This window comes from Macrotis lagotis, chromosome 1, assembly GCF_037893015.1.
Source record: "Macrotis lagotis isolate mMagLag1 chromosome 1, bilby.v1.9.chrom.fasta, whole genome shotgun sequence".
In the NCBI taxonomy this organism is placed as follows: Eukaryota; Metazoa; Chordata; class Mammalia; order Peramelemorphia; family Peramelidae; genus Macrotis; species Macrotis lagotis.
The window spans coordinates 498,842,594-498,864,636 of record NC_133658.1 but is presented as its reverse complement, the minus strand read 5'-3'; the positions used below and the strand labels follow the sequence as shown (position 1 = coordinate 498,864,636).

The 22,043-nt window shown below is 33.6% G+C and overlaps 1 long non-coding RNA gene across 1 annotated transcript; it reads left to right on the top strand.

Moving 5' to 3' along the window:
- The first annotated feature begins 1,764 nt into the window (after positions 1-1,764).
- On the top strand, positions 1,765-19,688 carry LOC141520617 (uncharacterized). The gene is made up of 3 exons (XR_012477682.1): positions 1,765-1,920; positions 18,416-18,501; positions 19,482-19,688. It is a non-coding gene; the product is annotated as an uncharacterized LOC141520617 (long non-coding RNA).
- Positions 19,689-22,043: the final 2,355 nt, after the last annotated feature.

Sequence of the window (22,043 nt, the reverse complement as noted above, 5' to 3'; positions counted from 1 at the left end):
TTTGACAGGAATATATTAAGAAGGGAACTACTGCCAGATCCTGAAATAATAGTGTAGCAAATTGCTTTGGCACACATTTCCTACATAAGTGCCTCACTATCATTGTATTCAGTATCGTTAATTCAAACTATTTGTTCTACTGGCTGATTGTTAATGGGAAGTCCATCAGCAGGGGCCTTTGAGCTATTGTTCTTAAAGGTGAAGTTATGTGGTACCATATAATCTGAGGTAGTCAGCTACCTTGGGACCCAATTCACCAGTTAGAAAGCAAGTTGGTAGAGTATCTCATAGAGCATGCTAAATTACTCATCTATGGAGCAATCATCTGCCTACTCTCATTATTATAATACAATCAAAATCCCAAAACATAAGAAGCTTCAAAGTCAGTGACAATTTCTCCTGCACCCCAACAACAACTCCAAATGAATATTTTTTATTTATAATGCAGTGGAAACTGGATTAAAAAAAAATTTACAAAAAAATCTCATAGCCACAGGAACAATTACTTTCTGAGCTTCTTTATTCATGAATCTTTACTGGGTTGGTTTTTTTTTACTCTGGAATTGATGGGTGTTAGTTTCTCATTCTCAACCTTTCTTATATATATTTACAGTAGTCTACAAAGTTTGTCCTTAATTAAAGGAGACATGACTTGCTGACACATCTTTGGAATATTACTGAGTAACCCATTAAAATGTTAATAGCTTCTGTCTGGACTTATTGATCTTAATGTCAACTACTCTTAGAATAATAAATAAAGCTGATTTTTATTTTAGTTTTTCAACCGTACTGAGTATTAAGTGAATCATGTAGTGTTTGAGGGAAGGTAACCTTGAAATGGGCACCAAGTAAAGATGGCAACCAAGCAGGTCTTATGCTAATCGGTCTTACTGTCCACAGAGTTAAACAAAGAGCCCAGTAAAGTGGTGAGCAAAAGCAACAAATAAACCATATTTTTTTTTAGTATAGCTCTATGTAAATCAATCACCCACCACATCTTTGAAGTTAGTCATCCATTTTCCCAATCTATCACATATTTACCTTCCATTTTCCCATAAGAAACCAATAAACAATAAACTTCAATAGTTTTTCATATGATCTTCCAGGTAGGATTAAATTCTTATTTGCCTAAAGCTTTAGTTCTTTCAAGCCCTAAATCTCTGTGCTATTGCTCATGTACATGGTAGCAATGGTAGAAGGAGAGCCTAAGGGACACACAATATGTTTGACCAATATTTATTTACTGTTCTTTTTCAGGATATTTTTGGCATTTTCAGGTTTCTATTTAAATGATTCTGGTACATTTAGTGAAACTGGTAAATCAAGGGAAGCAGTCAGTGAAACCAATTGTTTTACTTAATTGCCTGTTCAATTTATCAAAACAGCCGAACTGGCAGCCACTTGAAGACACAAATTTGTCTTTACAAGGGCAACTATAGATAATTCATGAGGATTGAAGGTTCCCTTCTTAATTCCTTATGCTTTTGTGTCTTTGCTGAGTGTTTGTTCATTATACTGCCCTAAGTAATATCTAACAAAAAATGTAATGTGTGTCACTTTTGTAACAGACTTTTGTAAATCAAAATATATTTGATTTGGTCACAATGAGCTATTGAAACTAACCCATCCCTCCACCAATCATAGGCTATTGTTTGTATTGTTTTTCAGTCATGTTCAATTCTTTATGACCTCAGGGATTTCTTGGCAAAGATATTGAAGTGTTTTGCCATTTTCTTTTCCACCTCATTTTACTGATGAGAAAACTGAATCAAACAGGGTCACACAATGGTGTCTAGGGTCGGATTTAAATCCAGGTCCAGAGCTCTATCATAGCACTACCTAGCTGCTCCATCCTGGACTAGCAGTTATCAAACATCATTTCATATCTCAGTTTATAACCAAATCACATTAGAAAACCAGGTGAGTAAGTTTGCTGGAACCTTCAGCCTTCTAGACTTAAACTTTCCAGTTGACCAAATGGAAGTCTGAATATTACAAGACTCAAAACTGAGACAGCTTAGGTATTGGTTCTTTGAAAAATGCAGTGTTACGCAAAGCTGGGACATTATCATGATAAGATTCCTGGAATAGCCAAGTGATATGAGAAAGACCAAGTCAGTAGGGCATGTGATAGAGGGATTTCATACTGTACTTAAGAAAAATGGAAATAGGTAAATGAAAAAAAAAATGAAAAGGAGGAAAGCAATGGGAGGAATTCATCTAGGAAGGATATTTTAATTTTAATTCTAATTCCAAAAGCAACTTGGAGGGAAAAATGCATCATTAAAAATGCATTATGAGACTTAGCTCTAAGCAGTTCAATGAATAAAGACAATTCTAAAAGACTGGTGATGGAAAATGCCATGCACCTCCAGAGAAAAACTATGGAGTCTGAATACAGATCAAAGCATACTATTCACTTTTTAAAACTTGTATTTTGAGACAATATCAGATTGCCTTCTGTGGGGGAGGAGAAGGGGGAGGAAGGAGAGAAGGGAAGGAGGGAGAAAAAAATTGTGTAACTTTGCCAAAAAAAGATTGGTAGAAACTACCATTGTATGTAATTGGAAAACTGATAAAATAGTTATATAATGGAAAAACAAACAAACTGTTTTATGTTTTTTCCCCTTTCTTGTGTTTTTCCCTTTTGGTTCTGGTTTTTCTTTCACAACATGACTAATATGAAATATGTTAACATAATTATACATATTGACCTATATCAGATCACTTGCTATCATGGGAAGGGAGAGGAAAGGAAGGAAGGTGGAAAAATGTGGAATTCAAAATCATACAAAAAATGAAAGATGAAAACTAGCTTTATATTGTGGAAAAAAGAGAAACAAAAAAAAATTGCCCCTTGATAGTGCCAGGTGACTGATAGACTATATCAGATTTGAAGTCAGTCTGTCAATAAACATGTATTAAACCCTTATTGAATGCTAAGCACTGCTAAATATTGGGATTTACAAAGAAAAGCAAAAGACAGTCAAGGCTTTTTCTGTCTAACTGGGAAGGCAACATGAAAACTATGAACAAATGAGATACACACGGGATAAAATGAAGATAATCAGAAAGAGAAGGCACTCACATTAAAGGGAATCAGGAAAGGTTTCTTGTAAAAAGTAGGATTTTAACTAGGACTTAGGAAAGCTAAGGAATATAGGAAACAGAGTCGAGGAGGAAAAGTATTCTTGGAGGGGAAACAGTTGATGAAAATGACTGGAGTCTAGAAATGGAGTGTCTCCTGTGAGTAACAGCAAGAATGTTGAAAGATGTGAAGTATGGGAGCAGTGAGATATAGAAAGGCATAGCAAGACTGAAGGGAGAGAGGGGGAAGCAAACTGTGAAAGGCTTTCAAGGCTAAACAGTGAATTTTTTATCTGAGGTAAGAGGGAGCTACTGGGAGTGTACAGGGGAGTGACATGGTCAGATCTGTACTTTGGGAAGATTAATTTGACAACTGAATGGACAATGGACTGGACTGGGGAGAGATTTGAGGCAGGGAGAATAACCAGTAGGCTAATGCAATAATTTAGACATAGATAGACATGAGCCTTAATCAGGGTAGGGTTAGTATTGGGGGAGAGAGAGAGAGAGAGAGAGAGAGAGAGAGGAGTATATATGACATATATTCTGAAGATAAAATCAATAGATTTAGCAATAGATTGATATGGGGGGGGGGGGGAATGAGAGAAAGGAATCAAGACTGACTCCTTGCCTAGGGAGGATGGTGGTACCCATGATCGTAATAGAGAACTTCATAACGATGAATGTTGAATTCAAATGTTTATAGTACATGTAGTTTGAAATGTTTAAAATATTTACAAAACATCAGTTGTCTAAAGGTCAGTTGGAAATCTCTAAAGGTCAAGATAAAGGTTAAAGGCAGACAAATATGTTTAGTATTATTTTTATACTACATTTATAAGTGTGTAAGTGTGCTTGGTTTAGTTTATGTAGTTTGCTTTATATACATTAGCTAGTATGTATTTATTTTCCCCCCATTAGATTGTAAGCAACTTGAGGGCAGGAATGGTCTTTTGCCTCTTTTTGTAGCCTCAGGTGGTGCAGTGGGTAGAGCACTAGTCTTAGAGTCAGGAGGACAGGAGTTTGAATCTGACCTCAGACACATGATACTAACTAGCCGTGTGACCCTGGGCAAGTCACTTAACCCTTAGTGCCTCACAGCCAGGGTCATCTTCAGTCATCCTGATTCATATCTGGCCACTGGTCCCCAGATGACTCTGGAGGAGAAGGTAAGGCTGGGGACTTAGCACAGCCCCCCCCACTCAAATCCAATTCATTTACTTGTCAAGACATCACTTCCCTGATGTCATGGTCTCCTTTGGGAATGAAGGACAAATATTATCCTCAGCACAATATTTAGCACACTAATACCTAGGCCCTTAATAAATATTGGTTGATTGATTGAAAAGTAGATCTAAGAACCATCAGCACAAAGATAATAATTGAAGCCATGGAAAATGATAAGATTAACAAGTGAAATAATACAAAGGGAGAAAAGGAGAGGAATCTGATGGATTGAAGATATAGTAGAGGAAACTGAGCTATTAAGCAACTCAACGTATGTAAAGCAATATTTCTATAGAAAATCTGAAATAATCAGAAATGATGAGTAGAATCATAAACCCATGAGATGCTAAATAGAATACATTACACCACTCAAGTTAGTCAGCACAAGTAATTCCTATTAGGTACATCATTATTATTCCTGACTAGATGAGACCCAAGACTCGGGCTGATCTAATACTCCATCAATGAGCCCATTCAGATATAGCTACATTTTGCATATAATTCTTAATAAGTATTCATCATTTATATGTACATCATAATGGCCCTTTCAAGGCTGTTGCTTTGAATGCCTATTAACAGTGTGTCTTTGTGTGCTTAAACATGAAAACACTGCCTCACTGTTTATATACAGCTTATATATTTATAAATATTTATCAAAGAGTCGTGGTTGACATTTTTGAAATGGTACTATTGAAATAGATTTTATTTTTTCTGTCTTCCTAGTAGAGAGATCAGATGGGATTAATTAATCTAATCTTGTCTAATAACATGCAGCAAAATAATTTCCCCCCTCTCTGATTTATTTTTTGAGATGGGAGGAAAGGCAAAAGTAAGAAGCTTCTGTGTCTCAGAGGGTCCCCCAAGAAATCCAAGCTTTATATTAAATGAGATACAAGTTAAGCCCAATATGGGTTGGGGGTGGGGAGAGAAAGAGAAGAGGAAACATATGAAAGACAAATCTTAGTAAACCAGAATTCTATTATTAGATCAGCTCCTAAATTAAAGTAAGACACTTCTGAGAGAACCATTTCATGTATTAAATGAGAGCAATTCTGCTTAATCTCTCCCTACCTGACCTCTTTCTACATGCCCTCTGCCCAAGGGATACTATGAGTATTCAGGAATTAAAGTCCCTAATGCATGCTGAAGTCTTGGAATAAAAATCGTAAGTGCAAAATATTGATGTAATCGATATTTTGTGCTACAATCAATACTAGAATACTTTTACCTAGGGGAAATAAATATTGATGTGATAAAATTTTCCCAAAAGAAAAATAATCAAGTGCAAGGATCAAGCAACTGAAATTTCTTAAATTAGAACTAACACCTATATCTGTAATAGAGCTATGGTCTCACTGCAAATACAGTCTCCTTATGATAATGCACATTGAAGTGATTCATGTTATATGTTTTTATAGATGCCCATATTTGAATTTTGAATCTGAGGCTTCCCATCCTCTCAATTCAAACTAGTCCTGAACAGGACTGTATGTTATCATGTCAAGGAGTATGTGCTTTGTCAATGTACATTCATTTATACACCAAGCCAAGTAAAGCATAATTAGAAAGGTAGCTCTACTGAAAGAAGGATCTCATACTGAATCACAAAAGTCAAATAAAATTGTTGATTCTCCACTCTTTGAAATTGTCAATAGTTCTCCCTTCATGATTGAATACCCAAGTCCAGCGAATAGAAGGTGTGAATTGAGGCTGAATTTAGAAAAACTGAGAACTTTAACCAATATTGTTTTTCTAGAACTAAGATATTTCCATGATGACAATTTAAAAGGCTATTTCAACAGATGAAATGAAATATGCCAATGCTAGTTAACTGTTTCTTAATATACTTTGTAAAGAATATCTCCTAGAAAACTGGGAATAGGTGTGTTTGAGAGGGATTTCTCTAATGATAGGTTTTTAAGAAGGGATATTCATAATAAAGACTAACTACCTGAATTACAAATAAGGTCTAAACTTTTTGACAAAATTCATGATTTAATAAGTTGTCTGTGCACTCCAAAACTAACTGATTAACTCAGACAAGTTGAAACCATGAAACTTCTACTAGAGTACTGCTCATAGTGGTACACCTGAATTTTCAAATGCTATGATGGCACAACATACTTTTTGATAGGTCATAAGAAACTGGAAACACTTTGGATTATTGGCCTAATGGCAGCCTAATTAGCTAGGTCTAATGTACCTAGCCAACAATAACACTAATTCTAATAATAATAGCATTTTTTAGAACCACCAAGGATTTTCCTGAGATTAATTCTATAAAGTAGGTAGTTCAGATATTATTATCTCTGCTTAACAGTTGAGAAAAATGAAACTCAAGAGATTAATTGACTTGGTCACACTACTTATGGGAGAATTAAACCCTGGGTTTCTGATTCCAATTGTAAGACTCTTGCCATCAGACTATCCAGGGGCTCATCACCCAAAAGTTGACTATGATGTGATAAAGTTTCTCAGCTGCAAAAGTTCATGAAACTAATCAATTAAAGTATAAAGGTACATACTTTCACCTATATATTTAAGTTTATGTATGTGCATATACATATATAAGAAGAATCATATATATATTATATACTCATACAGATATTTGTATACGTGTAAATACATACATAAAACAATTATTTGATTTCACTCAAAACTAAATCTGTCTTAGACTGATCCAATAGGCAACCAATTATCATTTGTTGAGAGAGGTATGTGATAGGAATTTGAGATCTGAATTCAACTTATAAAATCATATAATTGTGACAAAAAAAGAGATATCAAGTGAATAGGAGAATTCCCCAAACTTCAAATATGATCTTTCTGTCTATAAGAATTCAAGGGAAGGTACATGAGTAAGAGGGGCAAGGAACAAATAGTAACGCAATTGATGAATCAAATGAACCTTCATGAAACACAGACTTCTTGTGATTATGCCATTGAAGTGATTCATGTTATATACTTTTGCAGATGCTCATATTTGAATTTTGAATCTGAGGCTTCCCATCCTCCTGAAGCAAACTGGTCCTGAACAGGGCCATATGCTATTATGTCAAGTAGCATGTGCTTTGCCAATGCACATTCATTTATACATTAAGCCAAGTAAAACAGAAAGTTAGCTCTACTAAAGGAAGAATTGCATACTGAATTACAAAAGTCAAATAGAATTGTCAATTCTCCACTCTTTGAAACTGTCAATAGTTCTCCCTTCCCTAGAATGGATTTTATGGAGATAAGTAATTGAAAAAGCTAATAGTTTTGCAAAACTACCTCTACACAGTTTATATCTTTATGTTAATGAGTACCATCTATTAGTCAATCAATAAACATTTTAAAAATTTGTTTATTCTGAACTTAAGAAATGAAACAAGCATTTCTCTCATATACAATTTATTTTATCTTTTAAATATATAATAGAGTTATCAGGTAAATTTCTTTTCCCCATCCTCCCTTCCTAGACGTGGCTACCATTGGTCACAAATATATGTGCATGTGTGTGTGTGTGTGTATATACATATATATATATATGTATATACACACACACATATATATATATATACATGCATACACATATATGCATATTTGTGTATGAAACTATATTATATACATGCTTCTATTTATCAGTTCTTTCTTTAAATGCAGGTAGTGTCTTCCTTTATAGGTCCTTTGTAGTCAATTTAGGTATTTATAATAGTCAAAATGGGTTAGTCAATACAAGTTATTAACAATAACAGCAATATTGCTGTTACTGTATATATCATTCTCTTCTCTTTTTAATTTATTCTTTTTCTAGTTTTTTTTTTAGTTGCAAGATCACTGCTATAGTTACCTCCACTACTGGTCCTGCTGCCATGCTAGTACCAGTGCCCTGCTCCGTTGTCACACAACTTTCCTTCCAACCTCCTAAGTTGTTCAGGCTGGAAAAATGCCTCAATCTGATCTTTTCTTGATTGTGTCACTCCGGAATTTGATTTAAAGTATTTTAAAGTTATTTGGAAGGGAATTTTGGGAGAATTTAGCTATACTGCTTCCTCTGCTCTACTATCTTGACTCTGCCTCCAACTTCTTTGATCCAAGTCTCCCCTAACTCTAATAAATCTTCCATTCAGCTATTAAAGTGATTTTTCTAATGTGTAAGTTTGACCATGAGTCACCCCATCTCCCCAGTCAATGAATTCCAGTGACTATTTATCATCCGCAGGATTAAATATAAAGTTTTTTGTTTGACATTTAAAATTCCTGAAAACTTGACTTTTTTCCTACCTTTCTAGTTTTTTTTTATACTTTATACCCTTTTCCATAAACTATGATTCAACTACACTGGCCTACTTATAGTTCATGTGATACAGCACTCCATTTCTTGTTTTTTTGTTTTTGTCAGTCAATTTTTTTTTCAATGGACAAGAATTTTTTTCTCTCCTTTATACCTACCCCCATTAAAAATAAAAAAGAAAAGTAAAATAAAATAAATAAAATAAATAAAACAAAAAAGAAAAGCTAAGTCTTTATAACAAATAAACATAGTCAAGAAAAGCAAGTTCATATATTTACTATATCTCATTCTGCACTTTGAATGTCAGAAGTGGGCAACTTGCTGGTGCTATGAAATCATTGACTGGATTTCTTAAGTCTTTTAAAGTTTTTCATTTTTACGATGCAATTATCATACAAATTGTTTTCTTAGTTCTGCTCACTTCACTTTGCTTCAGTTCATACAAACCTCAGATTTTTCTGAAATTGTCCCTTTCATCAGTTCTTAGAGTACTACAGAATTTCATCATATTCATACAATCTTTAACTTGTTCAGCGGGTACATTTTTTAGTTTCCAGTTCACCATCATAAAAAGAACTACTATAAATATTTTTGTACATATGCCTCCTTTTCCTCTTTCTTTTATATCCTTGAGGGTATATGATATTGCTAAACAGTTTAGTAACTTTTGGGACAAAGTTCCAAATTGTTTTCTGGAATGACTATACCAATTCACAGATTCAACAACGGTACCTCTTTTCCCCCTCCAGCATTACCCATTTCCCTTCTTTTTGTCAACTTTGTCAGTCTGGTAGATATGAGGTAGAGATACAGGGTTCCTTTAATTCACATTTCTCTCATTAATTTAAACCTTTTTTTCATAAAGCTATTAATTTGGATTTGCTTCTTACAAGAATAATCTCTTCATAGCCCTTGACCATTTATCAATTGGGGAATGACTTTTATTATTATAAATTTGAATCAGCTCTTTACATGTCTTGGAAATGAGACTTTTATCAAAGAAAAGTGATTTTCTGAAAGGATTTTCCTCAGCTAACTGTTTTTTTCTAACTTAAGCTGTATCAGATTGAGAAAATATTTTTTCATTTTATGAAACCAAGATTGTTTTCTGTGTCTTTTCACTGACTATCTTCCTGAAAATTCTGGTCCTTTACCACTTGATTTTCTTAGCTCTCTTTAAAATTCAGCTTGAACAATCTAAATGAAAAGATGAAGATTTACAAAAATATGAATTGCCAAGATTAGGAGAAGAGACATAGAATACTTAAGTACCTCAATCTTGGCAAACAAAATTGATATAGCTATCAATGAGCTCCCTAAGGAAAAAATCCCTAGTACCAGATGAGTTCACAAGTAAATTCTATCAAACATTTTCAAAAAATTGATTGCAGTATTATATAAGCTATTCAGAAAAATAGGTAAAGAAGTCTTATCAACTTCCCTTTAGGACACCAATATGCAGTTGATAATTAAACCAGGAAGAGTGAAAACAGAAAAAAAAAAAACTATAGACAAGTTTTCCTTATGAATATTGATGCAAAATTTTTCAGTGAAACACTAGCAAAAAGATTACAGCAATATATCACAAAGATCATACACTATTACCAGGTAGGATTTATACTAAGTTGCAGGACTGGTTCAATTTTAAGAAATCTATCAGCATAATTTACCTTATCAAGAACAAAACCAACAAAAATCATATGATTATCTCATTAGATGCAGAAAAAAACCTTTGACAGAATACAGCACCCATTCCTATTAAAAACACAATGGAGCATGAAAATAAATAGAACTTATCTTAATTAAATAAATAGTATTTTTCTAAAACTTTCAATAACATTATCTATAATGGAGATACAAACAGGAGTGAAGCAAGCATGCCCATTAGCACACTATTATTCAATATTGTATTAGAAATGCTAACTATAGCAACAAGGGAAGAAATTGAAATAGAAATAAACAAAACTATCACTCTTTGTAGATGATATGATGGGATACTTAGAGAATCCTGAAGAATCAACTAAAAAACTAATTGAAATAATTAGCAACTTTAATAAAGTTGTAAAATACAAAATAAACTCAAGTAAATCATCAGTATTGCTATATATTACCAAGAAAATTCAGCAGCAAGAAATAAAAAGAGAAATTTCATTTAAAATCCTTAGAGATACATGCAAGATAAACCCAGGAGCTTTATGAATATAATTACAAAACACTTTTCATATAAATAAAGTTTGATCTAAACAATTGGAAATTTGAAAGAATAAAAGATCAGGAATATCAATGGTATATTTATATTTTTACCCTGAATAACAGGGTATATCAACATAAATATCAATGATACCTAGTAGTACCAGATATCAAGCTGTATTTTAAGTAGTAATTATCAAAACAATCTAGCTCTGGGGCAGCTAGGTGGTGCAGTGAATGGACCACCAGCCCTGGAGTCAGGAGGATCTGAGTTCAAATCTGCTACAGAAACTTAATAATTACCTAGCTGTGTGGCTTTGGGCAAGTCACTTAACCCCCCCCCCCCCCCATTGCCTTGCAGAAACAAAAAACAAAAAAACAACCCAAAACAATCTGGTTCTAGCTAAGAAATAGAGTGGTGGACTAGTCTTAAGTAACCGTAATTATCTAATGTTTGAAAAACCCAAAGATCCAAACTTTTGGAACATAAACTCACTATTTGACAAAAACTACCAAGAAAACTAGAAAGCAGTAGGGCAGAAACAAGGTATAAATCAACCTCTTATACCATATACCAAGATAAAATCAAAATGGATACATGATTTAGATATAAAGAGTAATATGAGCAAATTGGGGGAGCATGGAATATTTTACTGACAGATCTATGGATAAGGGAAGAATTTATGACCAAACAAGAGATAGAAAGCATCATCACTAGATGTAAAATGGATAATTTTGATTACATTGAATTTAAAGAATTTTTCACAGATAAATCCACTGCAACTAAGATTAGGAGGAAAGCAGGAAACTGAGGAGAAATTTTTAGTCAGTTTCTCTGATAAAGACCTCAATTCTCAAATGTATAGAGAACTGAGTCAGTTCTAAGAATATGTCAATTGTTAAATAATCAAATTTGATCGATAATCATATAAAAATGCTCTAAATCTCTATCGATTAGACAAATGCAAATTAAAAAAAACTGAGGTACCATCTCATTCCTATTAGTCTGGATAATATAGCAGCAAAGCAAAATGACAAATGTTGGAGGAGATATGTAAACATTGGGATACTAATACATTGGTGCATTTGTGAATTTATCTAATCATTCTACAGCGATTTGGAACTATGCCCAAAGGGCTATAAAACTACAGCCACTCTCCCCAAATCCACAACTACTAGGTTTATTTCCCAAACAGATTTAAAAAAAGAAAAGTACCTATATATAAATGTATATTGTATGTGTGTGTGTGTACACACACACACAAGAATGTTTATAACAACTCTTTGTGATGGCAAAGAATTGGAGATTCTAGAGGATACTCATCAAGAGGAAATGGCTAGATAAATAGTATTATTTTGACAAAATATTATTGTACCATAAGAAATGGTGAGTAGGATGCTTTCAGAAAAACCTGAAAAGACTTATATGAACTGATGCAGGCCTGGCATTGGAGTCAGGGGGAAAGGAGTTTGAATCCAGTCTCAGTCACTTGACAATTAGCTGTGTGATCTTGGGCAAGTCACTTAACCTTGACTGTCTCACCTCCCTGATATCATGGTCCTCTTTGATAACAAAGGATAAGCATTATTATTATTATTATTATTATTATTATTATTTCTTTGCTACCACAAAAAGACCTGCTATAAATATTATGATATAAATAAAATTATATGTATATGCATATATACATATGTATAATGCTATATGAGGTAGTTAGGAGGCACAGTAGATTGAGCACTGAGTTTAAATTTGACCTGTCACTTAACACTTCCTATGTGACCTTGGACAAGTCACTTAGTGCAGCATCCCCTCACTCAAATGCAATTCATAAACATCACCTCCTTGATGTCATGGTTTTCTTCAAAAACAAAGAACAAATAATAACAATAATGGCATAGGAGAACACACCCTTCATTTTTAATTTGATGTTTTTACTAAAAAAAAATTGCTTTAAATATATTTGTACCTATACAATTTTTTTCTTCTTTCTTTAATTTCTTTGGGGGTACAGACCCAGTAAATGGTAAATAAACTGAGTAACAGGATATGCATAGTTTGGTAACTTTCTAGGAATATTTTCAGATTAGTTTCCAGAATTGCTGGACCAATACAGAGTTATACCAATAGTATAATAATAATAATAATAATAATAATAATAATGATGATGATGATGATGATGATGATGAATAATAATGATGATGATGATGATGATGATACCTAACATTTACATAATACCTATAATATGCCAGGTGTTTTGTATAAATATTGTCTCTTTTGACCTTCTTAAACCTTATGCAAAGTATGTATGATTATTATACCTATTTTACAGAAGAGGAAACTGAGGTAAATAGAAATTAAATGACTTGCCCAAAATCACACTTAGTAAAAATCTGAGGTCACATTTGAATTCAGATCTTCCTGACTCCAAGACCAGCACTCTTAACAACTGCACCACTTAATTGCCTCTACATTGTATGTGTCTTCCCACATTTAACATTTATCATTTTCTTTTTTGTCATTTTTGTCTGTGTTAGGTCTGAGTTGGAACCTCAAAGCTGCTTTAATTTGCATTTCTCTAATTATTAACAATATAGAATACTATTTCATATGATTTTTGATAGTTTGAATCTCTTCCTTTGACACTGCCTGTTCATATTTTTGACTACTTATGTTTTTCCTATTTCCCCCAATTATCTGTTTCTTTTCTCATTTTTATTACATTAAATTTGTTTTGCAAAACCTTTTAAACTTATAAATCAGAATTTTCCATTTTACCTTGTGTAATTTTCTCTATCACTTTCATGAACAATGTCTTTATCCATAAATTCAAAAGGTAATTTCTTCTTTGCTTCTGTAATTTATGTTGTGCACTTTTAAATCTAAGATGCATATTTATTCATAATTTATCTTATTGCATGCTGTGAGGTATTGGTCTAAACCTAATATCTACTAGACTCCTAACCTTTTTCCCAGAATTTTTTGTCATTTACTGAGTCCTATTCCAGGAATTAGGGTTGTTAAGTTTTTCAAACAGTTTGTTTGATTCTATATTTTGTGCAGCTAATCTGTTCCACTGATCAACTTCTCTATATATTGACAAGTAACAAATTATTTTATTTATTATTGCTTTGTAATATAGTTTGAGATATATACTGATAGAGGCCATTCCTTCAGTCTTTCATTATTACTCCTATGGATTCTTAATCGGGTTTTTCTTCATTTAAATTTCATTATTATTTTTCTATCTCTATAATATTCTTTTGATGTGTTTTGTTAATTATATATAGGAATTCTGGTGTGTTTTTAAATTGATTTAGCTTATATCCCACAACTTTGATGAAGTTATTAATTCATTTAATTTTTAGTTGCCTCTTTAGAGTTCTCTAGGTGTCTGACCATATAATCTAAAAGAAAACATTATTTCCTCTTTACCTAAACTTTATTTCTTAGCTTTCTGTTTCTTGCCTTAATGTTATATTAAATGTCTAATACTTTGTTAAATAAAAGTGATGATAATGGGAATACTTGTTTTACTTCTAATCTTATTGGAAAAGTTCCTAACTTTTTTTTTCATTACATATAATCACATATTGTTGTAGCAGTTGATGTTATTTAAAGTCAAACCAAAAATCTTTTGGAACCCAGGACTCCCAACCCAGGGCATATTATGTTATAGTCCCAAAGCATGTTTCAACATATTATGCAATCAGTTACTTTTTTTTTTTAACATTTTTAGTTAAAGTTTTGAGTTACATAATTTCTATCTTCCCTGGTAAGCACATAGATTATAGGTTATATACATAGGTAATTATGTAAAATAATTCCTTAATAGTCATTTTGTACAAGAGAACTCAAATAAAGGAAAAAAGAAAGTGAAAAACAGCATCTTTCTATCAGTATTCAAACACTATCAGTTCTTTCTCTAAAGATAGATTGTATACTTCCTTTGGGATTGTCTTGGATCATTGTATTGCTGATAATAGCTCAGTCATTCATAGTTCTTCATGGTACGATATTGCTGTTACTATGTACAACATTCTCCCGGTTCTGTTTATTTCACTATGCTTTAGTTCATGTAAACCTTTCCAGGTTTTTCTGAAATCATCATCCTGCTTGTCATTTATTATTGCACTATTGTATTCTATTACAATCAAATACCACAATTTGTTTAACTATACCCCAATTAATGGACATTCCTTCCATTTCCAGTTCTCCATCACCACACAAAGAGCTGTTGTAAATATTTTTTGCACAAATAGACCCCTTTATCCTTTTTTGGATGTTTTTGGGACATAGACCCAGTAGTGATATTATTGGACCCAAGGTATGCACAGTTTTATAGCTCTTTAGTTATAGTTTAAAATTTCTTTCCAGAATGGTTGGATGAATTCATGATTCCACTACATTCCCTCCAACATTTCCTTTTTTTTTTAAATTAGCCAATCTGGTAAGTGTGAGGTGATATGTCAGGGAAATGGTTTATTTTTTTGTGAATCAGTTTTAATCATGAATAATATTTAGAAAGGATACTAAAATATTTTATCCAAATTACCTTGGCAGCCATCACATCCAATATTAATCTATCTCTGAAGCAAAATGCTAACAATTTCAAAATATCTCTATTTTTAAAAATTCATTATTCATCTCTGTTGAATATCAGTTACAACATTCACACAAGATAAGGATCTTTGAGAAATATAGATAGGAAAATACATTCACTGCCAAATACTGCTCAAATAATTTCTTTATAAATATAATACAAATATTAAAGCATAATTTTAAATTTTCACTTTATGCTATTCTTCTGTTCTTTTTTAGATGGGAATTTTTTTCTGAATAATTTCTTTATAAATATAATACAAATATTAAAGCATAATTTTAAATTTTCACTTTATGCTATTCTTCTGTTCTTTTTTAGATGGGAATTTTTTTCTGAATAATTTCTTTATAAATATAATACAAATATTAAAGCATAAGTTTAAATTTTCACTTTATGCTATTCTTCTGTTCTTTTTTAGATGGGAATTTTTTTTCTGAATTAGATTAACAGCCTTTCCTGAGAGAATGGAATCTTTCACCTTTAAACTATGTCCTGTAAATGTTAATTGGCCTAATCAAGGTCAATAGATGTTTGCTCAAGGGAATGGACAGGAATTTCCATTGGGGGTAGAAGGGTGGAGAAACACTTTCAGGAAATTCAATTGCTAATCCAAAATTAAAACAATCTAATAGGGGACTCAGTAAAATAGTTTTATTTTTTCTTTCTAAGAAAAAAGAGGAGGTGGGCATGGTCCACAAACTGGGGCACTCTCTCGGTCTTATAAATACACTGGTGTAATTGTCTTACTGCTGCTCTTTGCAATCATCCATCAGCACTGACAACTTCTGCAAAAGTAATAGACTATATATCACACACAGAGTAGAAACATAAATAAACACATTCAGTTTTTAAAGGGAATACTTTATTTCATTTTAATAGGCTAGTATTTTCTGGTCAATTACCTTAAGTAGACTTAAACAAACACCAAAAAGATTTTGTATATGTAATCATGTCCCTGATCTTCTCCTCAACTATCACATCCGACAAAGAATGGAACCAAATCTCATATAAGTATGTTCAGTAAAAAATGTTTTCTGTGCATTAAGGGAGTTTCCTCCAAACCTTAGCTGATGTAGTCACAGAAGGGCAGAATGTGTTAATGAGGTGTTAAACTAACTGTAGAGATTCCTTTATTAGGTTCTAAAATCTCTCTGATTGAGGTAAGAGGAACATACTGGATAGTTTGAGAAAACAAATTAGCCACACCCTTAAGGGCTCTAAGTAGCTAAAACAGGTCACTCTTGTTCCAGAATCAAAGACATTACAAGCAATAGTTACTTGCAAAAGACAGAGGAAAGGGGTGCAGTTCAGTGGTGCAGTAGATAGAGCACTGACCACAGAGTCAGGAAGACCCAAGTTCAAATTGCATCTCAGACACTTTAATAATTTACCTAGCTGTGTGACCTTGGGCAAATCACTTAACCTCATTGCCTTGCAAAAACAAAAACAACAAAAAACATAGGTAGGGAAGATGCAGGGTGAGGGGGAGGGTGGTGGAGAGAGAGAGAAAGGAATTCTTCTTTCCTCCCTGCCTACATCAGCCATTTTTCTTTGAAGGGAATTTTCTGGACCAGGAAGAAACACTGGATTCAGTAGTGAATAGAAATAGATACCTTATATAGATATTCTAGGAATATAGTTACTCAAGAAAGAAAAGAGCTTCAAGGACCAATTGCAGCAGAGAAGAGTCAGGCCACAGAGAGGAGTAGACCCTCAGAAATGAGCTGAGCAGTCCATCTTGTAGAAACCCTGCTCTCAAAGGGAGCTGAGAGGACAAAGAAAGGACCTCCAATTCCTACAGTTCCTGTTCTAAGTTGCTTCACTGCCATTATACTCTAAACCCACTCTTCCCATAGATACTCTATGAATGAACTCAAAATTTATGGGAAGAAAAAGAAATTCTTTTTATCATGCCATCTTAGTAAATGCCTTTGCTAAGACATTATTGTGTCTATTGACTCATTGTTCTCAAGCATATTAGTGGGAGTTCATGACTTTAGTGTTATTGGATGTGCAAAATCATGAGACTATTCCTAGAACCTAAGGTAGCAGCTACCCTCTGGGGTATCCAACCTTCTAGTTCATGTGCCTCTTGGGGCAATACTACACTGTAGAGATAGGGGAAATGGAGAAAGAATAAATTCCTTTTATTCCACAGTAAAGTCTCGGCTTGCAATATCTTCAATTTTTGAATTCTGAAATTTATTCAAGGCTTAGTTATTTAAAATCCTTAGAGATGTAGTTCACTTCTTTACTCAATCTGAAAGAACTCAGTTTTTATTTAGTACTTTTTTTATTTTATAATTTTCCCCCAATCTTGATTCCTCCCCCTACCACCCATAGAAGGCAGTCTGACAATCTCTACATTGTTTCCATGCTATACATTGATCAAAATTGAATGTGCTGAAAGAAAAATCATATCCTTAAGAAAAAAAATAAAATATCAGAAATGCAAAATTACATGATACATAATATAACTTTTTTTTTAATTGAAGGTCTTTGGTCTTTGTTTAAACTCCACAATTCTTTCTTTGGATACAGATGGTATTCTCCACTGCAAATATCCTAAAATTGTCCCTTATTACTGCACTGATGGAATGAGCAAATCCATCAAGGTTGATCATCATTCCCATGTTGCTGTTAGGGTGTACAATGTTCTTCTGGTTCTGCTCATCTTACTCAACATCAGTTCATGCAAATCTTTCCAAGCTTCTCTGAATTCCCATCCCTCCTGGTTTGTAATAGAACAATAGTGTTGCATAATGTACATATATCACAATTTGTTCAACCATTTCCCAGTTGATGAACATTCACTCAGTTTTCAATTCTTTGCCATCACAAACAGAGCTGCTATGAATATTTTTGTACAAGTGATGTTGTTACCCTTCTGAAATAACTCTTAAAAGAAACAGATGTATAGTTTGAAAGAGTATTTAAAGATGTAATTTGAAGATCATGTCATATAATGGACTAACAATAGTTATGAATAGTCAGAGATAGGACTTCAACCTCAATATCTGTCTTCTGTCTTTAGAGTGTATCATCAGGATTGTGGAACTAAGACTCAGAAGACTTGAGTATTCATTTTGACTGTTCCATTAACTGACCAAGTCATGCAGGGTAAATTATTTAAACTCTAAAGACTTCCTCAATGCGGGAATTTGTTTTTTGGGTTGGCTTTTTTTGATGATGATACATGTTTGTAATGGGTTTAGGAAGTTTTTTGGTTTGTTTGTTTGTTTTATTGTGTTGGGGTTTTTTTTGCTTTCTCAATTAGGGAAGGGAAAAAATGCAAATCTGAAAATACAATTGAATTTTTAAAATTCTGTTTTATCATTAATAAAAGAATTAAGACTAGATAATCTTTAAGTCCCTTCCAGCTCTCATATTCATTATTATCTCCTTCTATGCTTTGCAGAAGCTGATGCTCATTGAAAGGTATTTTTAACCTAGCTGATTCCTTGTATTCATTAAGTTTTGGAGAAATTGTGTCTGATTTCATATAAAATATGCTTATTCTTGGAGTTCTTCAATTTTCAACTTTGATTTTTCTTCCTCTCTCCTCTAAGATAAGAAAGAAAGAAGTAAAAAAAATAAACACTTACTTAACTGCTGCCTGTGCAGCTGAATTCTAAGTATTTTAACAAATATTATCTCATTTAATTCTCATATCCCTCAGAAATAGATGCTAATACTAACCTATTTTACAGTTAAAGAAATTGAGATGGGCAAGATGTTAAATAACTAGCCCAGGGTTACAGAGCTGGTAAGTGACTAAGACTGAATTTGAACTTAGATCTTCCTGACATTAGACCCTGGGAGTATGTGTATCTGACAAAAAAAAAACAACAATCCAAAATAAAGGTATTTATCATATAAATCTGACAAGAAAGGATCAACCTATATAAATGAAAGAGGAAAGAACACCCAGTAATGAATTATTTGGTTGGTTCTATTAAAGCATCCACTAAAGTTGTATACATAAAAGAAATATCTTAAAAGATGAACCTTGATTTAATGAAACCCTCAAATTAATGAAATTATATTTTAAATACAGAAAAACTTTCAGAAAAATAACCTAAAAGAATTTGTCTTGACAGAAAGAGGACTCAAGGTGAAACCCTCCATCTTTACTTGTGAACAGTCCCCTGAGAATAGCTTAAATCCTGGTTCACCCTACACTGAAGAGAAATACATGTCAAGAATTCCACAGAAAAAAGAAATTAAGAGAGCTTTGAGAGTATTGTGAAGCAAGGGGATTGGTGGAATTCCCTGGATTATTCTATTTGGCTTTATTATTTTAAAAAAAAGAAAAAAGCTGTGACTCAAGCTTGAATCATTCCTAGTGTCTATGTTGCCTTCTTTAACCATATATTTATTAGTCTTTCATCTCATATTGTCAACCTAGATCAGCCAAAAGAGAAGTTTCATAAGAAATAATGATGATGATTAATAGTAGTATAACAATATTTTAAATGATTTAATTCTCGATTGTCCTTTATCTTAGAGGCAAAGGTATAACTAAACCTCCATCTTCTTCTATGCTCTTCAACCTCTGAATTGGTGGGTGTCTATGTTGTGGTGTCCTGTGACTGAACTGGATGCCTTGGGGGAATAATTTTTCTAATAGTAATATTCACATTCAGTCATATAATTTCCTAGTGTCTTTTATATAGGATTTTGATCCAGCTTGAGTTCCTCAGAGTTTGAGCATAAGTAATAAAACTCAACCTTCCAAAATAAATAAACAAAAAAAAGCACAGGTGAAATGGGACCTTGAGGCAACTTATTGAGCTATTAAGGGTTTGGGATTTATGGAACTCCTCTTCCTTCAAGGATAAATTATCCCAGTTGTGCCAGACACTAGCAATTGTCTCAGGGAGCAAAGCTTTCTGCTTTTAATCAGCTTGATAATAATTCATTCTCTTCCCCTCTCAGTACACTTCAACCCTTCTACCAGAGAGAATGCATTTCTTAGCTCCTTCTGGCTACTTTCTTGATAAAAACAATCTGATCAGAAGTTTTTAGGAAAGCAGAAACTCAGTGAACAGGACAGGTACAGGCAGAAAGATGATGCCCAAAGTTTGGAACCAAGTCTAAAACACATCTGTTGGCCATATACAATTGTGATTGTGAACTTCAGACCCAGAGGGTGTGACTGGGGTGATTTTTTTTGTCTTTCATTCTTAAAGAAGACCACAACATCAGGGAAATGATGCCATGACATGCACATGAATTGGATTTGAGTGAGGGGGTGCTGTGCAAAGTCACCAGTCTGGTCTTCTCCTACATTCAGTGGCCAAATATAAATTAGAACAACTGGAGATTGCCCAGGACTGCAAGGCAGTCAGGGTTTAGTGACTTGTCCAAGATCACACAGCTAATACATGTCAAGTGTTTGAAGCTGAATTTGAACTCAGGCCTCTTTTCTATTCCCATTCTCTCTCAGCTAGTGTAAGGGAAAAGACTAGGACCATTTTACATTTCTCTCAAACCCAAGGATCTGCTCATCCCCCTTCCCAGATACATTCTTCTTAGCAAAGAACTATTGGGCCCAGGGAGAAAGAGGGAAAACTAGACTGTATGCCTAGGTCAAAAGTGATTGGCTATTTCTTAGCCTGAGAATATTTCTGGGGCTAGTCAAGTATTTCCTTGAATTTTACCAGAGATTTAAAAAAACCCAAAAAAACCCCAAACCCTGATCAGCCCCTACATGACCTCCTTTCTGGCTCTCCAAGTCCATCAAAAACAGATAAGAATTTTTTTTTAAATTAAGATACAGCCCCTGCAAGCTTGTGAAAGAGCTTAAGAAACTTTGCCGGCCTCCCAGGTTTTCAGGGGAAGCCCAAGTTAAGATGTTTGGGAACTGTATTACCCCTACCCCCACCCCAGAACCCAGCAGTATTCCGAAACAGAATTCAGTATAAATACAAGCCAACCAAGGGATTTTGTTCTCTTCCTTCATTCCCTCTGGGCGATGAGCCCGCTGGAGTCATAAGAACTCTCCAACTTTACCTACACCGATCTCTCTACTTAAAGCGTTCCCAGAGAACTCAAGAAGTGATTGCTTTCAAAATAAACCCTTAAAAAAAACCCAAACAAGCAAGCACACCTAACTAAAGCTTTTTAAGGATTGTCTGGAGATTTTATAGTCAAATTTTCCCTCTCATTTACAATAGATTGAATATCTGTATAACGACAAAAAAAATTTCTTTGGAAATTTTTATTCTTGCACGACGTGCCTGAGAAGGATTTCACATGTGGCCCCAACCTTTACTTAGTAGTTACCCGATTTTCACTTCCGAATATGCTGTGGCTCTCCCCTCCTTATGCTTAGTTTTCTGGCGAGGCCGTTATTTTAGCTGCTTTCTTTACGATCAAAACTACTTGCAAGTCAAAAAAAAAATCACTATCGGACTAGTTTATACTTTCATGCTCAAAAAAAGAAAGGAAAGGTTGGTAAAATCTGTGTATAGAGAATGCCAACCATTACGATAAACGTGTAAAAAATAAGAACTCTGTTGAGATGATCCTTCAGTGATCTGCCTACTTGAAAACTGACAGAAATTTTCGGGCTTGGGGGCGAGGGGGTGAAGATCTCGAAGGATTTTTTTATGTTCATTTTTTAGGACTTCACAAACTAAAAATGACTACTATATTTC